The sequence below is a fragment of the Procambarus clarkii genome, chromosome 16, assembly GCF_040958095.1.
Source record: "Procambarus clarkii isolate CNS0578487 chromosome 16, FALCON_Pclarkii_2.0, whole genome shotgun sequence".
NCBI lineage: Eukaryota > Metazoa > Arthropoda > Malacostraca > Decapoda > Cambaridae > Procambarus > Procambarus clarkii.
This window is the reverse complement of record NC_091165.1, coordinates 33850875-33855594: the sequence shown is the minus strand read 5'-3', so window position 1 is coordinate 33855594 and position 4720 is coordinate 33850875.

The window sequence follows — 4720 nt, the reverse complement described above, 5'->3', positions numbered from 1 at the left end:
CAGAACGTCACCCCAAAGAGAATGACGACAATTGAAGTCACCCAGCAGGACACAGGCTCCGGCAAGGAGTCTAGGAGGTGTTTCAAATCGGGAAGAGAGAGCGGGACACTCGGGGGGAGATAAATGGAACAAACTGTGTACCATTTCCCACAAGATACGAGCAGCAGAACAATGGAGAGGCGAAGGAAAAAGTAAAGGAACAAAGGGAACATCAGCCCGAATCAAGAGAGCAGAAGAATAGAAGCCCAGCAATGGCTGGGGGGGGAGAGAAAGGAATAGCCACGAAAACGACCAGGACGAGCACCAAGCATCGGCTCCTGGAGACAGACACAAAGGGCGAAAACCGCGAAACCAGAAGTTGGAGTTCGAGGAAATTGGCGTAATAACCTCGAACGTTCCATTGAAGAATGGACAACGACGAGAAGAGAAAGGACAAAAACAGAGAACAAGGAAGAAACAAAGGCGAAAGACCAACAGAGCACGTTAAAGAATATCAGGGTCGGGATCAGGGTCAGCAAAGTCAGGGTTAGGGGGCATGGGTAAACTGAGCAAAGACGGAGGGAAGGAAACGGGAGAACAGATCAGAGGGTGGCGGGCAGGGTCCGGAGGAGGAGGAGGAGGAGGAGGAGGAGGAGACAACGGAGAGGAGCAGTCAAGGACAGCAGCAGGAAGAGGGGGAGTAGAAAGAGAGGAGCGCACCCCAGCAAGAGCAGCAACCGAAAGGGAAGCAGGGGCCAAAGAAACCTCCATAGCAGGAACAGGGGCGCAAGCACTGAAACGGGAGTGGAAGGAGCAACAGAGCCAGAAGGAGGAGCTGAGAAGAAAGCGAAGCCTTCTTACCCGCCGGGAAGAGGAAGGAGAGGAGCCAGGCTTACGCTTCTGACTTAAAGAGACCGGTGTCCCAGCAACTACGTACCGGGCAACGGATTCCAGTGTCTCAACAGGAGAAGCCGAACGAGAGCACACACGACGGCCGTTAGGAGAGCGATGGCATCCGCCCGCACCGACAGGCGGCGGGGAGAGCCGATAGATGGAGGAAGAGGATGGAAGGAGGATCGGAGGGGGACGAGGAAGGAGACACAGAAGACACGACAGACCGGGTAGAAGGAAGGGGAACCCCAGACAGAGGACCAGGAGGAGGATCCTTCGGGAGAGAACCCAAAGGGACAGAGGAGGGGGCAGTGGGCGCATCAGGGTCCAAGGCCTGGAAACGGTTGTGAGTCTGAAGAAGGCGGGAAAGGACGAGGAGAGGAAGAGCGCAACACGCGAGCATAAGAGATATTAGCATAAGGCGGGAGCCGGCGAACCTGGCGCCTCGCCTCAGGAAAAGATAAACGCTCCCGATGCTTCAAGTTGAGGACGGCTGCCTCAAGCTTGTAATGGACACACGCACGGGAGAAGGTAGGATGGGCCTCACCGCAGTTGAGGCAACGAGCCTGGGGAGAAGCGCACTCCGACTTAGAGTGACCTTCGCCACCACACAAAGGACAGAGAGAGACAGTCCCGGAGCAGCGGAGGGCACCATGCCCAAACCTCCAGCACTTGTTGCAGAGCCGAGGAGAAGGAATGTACTCCTGGACAGAGCACCTGGCACCAGCAAGAATGACAGAGGGTGGAAGGGTCCTACCATCATAGGTCATCTTCACAACCCGGAGGGGTTGACGGCGACTACCACGAGGGGGACGAGTAAACGTGTCCACCTGGAGAATAGAATGGCCCTGGGCAGCGAGGATATGTCGAATATCGTCGTGGCAGTCGCGTAGGTCCCGAACACCGGTCGCAACATGGCGCGGGAGCAAAATAGTGCCAACACTGGCATTCAACTGAACGTTCTTCGAGACCCGAACGGGGGTCTCGCCAAGGCAGGATAAGGCAGCCAAGCGGGAAGCAGCATCCTGAGGAGGAGCAGCAACGACACGCGTACCGAGACGAGTGGGTTTAAAAGTAATGGAGGCATCCACGGAATCAATGAGATGTCGATGAAGGGAGAAATCGTCAGGAGGCGCAGAATCAAGAGGGAGGAGATCAAAATATTTGGCCCACGAAGCGGGACCAAACAAGGCTTGATAGGTAGCAGAACTGGAAGGAATCGAGCGAGGGCGGCCGTGACGAGAACGGCGGTGAGAACCCCCAGAGAGAGAGGGGTTAAAAGGCGCAGTAGTTACAACTAGAGAAGGAGCCGCGCCAGGGGACGAGGTAGTCACCACTGGGGGCTTGGGGCTCGACCCAACCACAGAGGAGGGGGGAGCCAGGGGAAGGAGTCAGAGAGGCCAAAGGAGGAGCAAGGTCGGGGCCCAATGCAGCGGAGGCTACAGAGCCCGGTCTTCCAATACGGACCGACTCGGGGGCTTGGTCGCCACACCCCACGAGCCTGAAAAGGTAAGCCAGAAGCAGCCGAAACAGGGGTTATCATCCTGACGAAATTACGAATTCACTCACGAATGTGCCCCCACACCCACCATGGAGCCACAATTAGAGGCAGGACACCCAACAAGAAGCTATCGCCGATCTTGTCGGGGCCTCCTAGGGGTGCGTCGTGAGTATACGCCCCACAAACGCCACCTTAAGAAACCGACAGTCCGTCGAGATCGGGTTCAGTGACGAAGTGGGGATTGACAATAAAAGGTTCCACTCGCTCTCGACGTCGGGTACTGCAGTTCTAGGGTGCAAGAGTATGCCTCCTCAAGCACCCGGGCGTCAAAGTAGAAGAAGTCCAAGGGAAGAACCAGAACGAGCAAAAGGTCGGCAGGAAACGGCAAGCAGATAGGAGAAGAGGGGGGAGAAAAACGAAACAGAAGGAAAAGGAAAAGATGCCCAGCAGAATTGGGAGGACGGCAGCAGGAGCACAAGGCTAGAAAAGGACAGAGGACTGTCCAAGGAGCATCACACTCCGGCAGCCGCCCACTAAGCCCCCAGACGGCGACAACGAGCTGAGCGGGGAGGGGTTCAACTAAACAAAGCTGCCAAAGAAATACAGATCATATAAGAAAGTTCACTTGGACAGAGTGGTAGACGGATGGAACAAGTTAACTGTGGTGGTGGTAATGGTGGCGGCCAAGACCGTCAGTAGTAACAAAGCATTATATGATGTTAGGAAGACGGGACACCACGAGCGTTGCTCTCATCCTGTATGAGAGCACTTAGGTAATTATAACTTTCACAGCTTATCCAACCAGTAAAAAAGGTGCATATTAATGTATTAAGTTTCTTGCAAATTTTTTCTTAACTGAAAAAAAAATTCCCATAGACAGGTATGACAATACATTAATAGTCACATGCTGAGGGTTAATTCAGTAAATATAAAACATTCTTTTATTTTCTGTTTATATGATTATAATAAAGAGTATATTACAATGATTTTCATAGTTACAATATTTCTTAGGTGATATTACTGTATAATATTGATGTACAAAAATATGTGTAAATACCCTTAAACTAGGGTCTCTGGAACCAAACACAAATTTTCCCATAAGATCATTAACAATGAGATTTGAAATTTGACGTTTCTATAATTTTTTTTAGGAATGTAATTGTGTTATGGTAGTTCTTACTATGCATAAAATTTGACGAGTGCCTTGATAAAATGAACCAACAAATATTACTGTAGGTTGTTTTGCTCTTACTATAGTTATATTCCCATACATCTTCATTTAATACAGAAAGAATGAAACGTCATAATGATGAATCGTACAAACACTACCCTTTTCAACAAGATATCAGAGGGGTTGAGACAGCACTGAGACCACAAGTGATGAACCATCACCAGGCCGGTGTGATGCCCTTGGTGTGGCACATGAACCATCACCAGGCTGGTGTGATGCCCTTGGTGTGGCACATGAACCATCACCAGGCCGGTGTGATGCCCTTGGTGTGGCACATGAACCATCACCAGGCTGGTGTGATGCCCTTGGTGTGGCACATGAACCATCACCAGGCCGGTGTGATGCCCTTGGTGTGGCACATGAACCATCACCAGGCTGGTGTGATGCCCTTGGTGTGGCACATGAACCATCACCAGGCCGGTGTGATGCCCTTGGTGTGGCACATGAACCATCACCAGGCTGGTGTGATGCCCTTGGTGTGGCACATGAACACTGCCTCACATTTTCATCATTACCTAAATTATTTCCGTTCTTGTTACTCTCTAGTTCGCACAACCTTCTGTAAAATCAATCTGACCTTACAACTATATAAACGAATGAAAATTATTTAGGTATAAATGTGTACATTTTGGAAAGTTTTGTGCCTTCCATATTGTAAAGACATTGCAGTTATGCTTGGTAACCTCAAGAGCACACAAACATTAAAACACAACTTTATGCAGGTAAGTAAGTACAAAACACTCAAACACTAATAGGAAAACTGGAAATGTTTGCAATGAGATGTTACATAATATATACATGGACTCAAGTAGTAACAAGTGTGTTTCTTGATGAGTCTAACAGGCAACACATAAAATGACTACATTCATCACTGTGCAATATGCTTCACCATACAAAACATTCCATTTCACTAATGCTGACTAATATCAATTCTTTACAAACATATTATTCAAACCAGCCAAATTTATTTTCACTCTTGTATAAGGATGATATGAAGATACTTTGTAGGATAGCAACAAATACATCATTAATAATGCTGAAAGAATTTTTAACAATTACAAAACTGGTAACTATCTTTCAAGTGCATATTCTATGGAAAATACTGAATACTGTTTCGA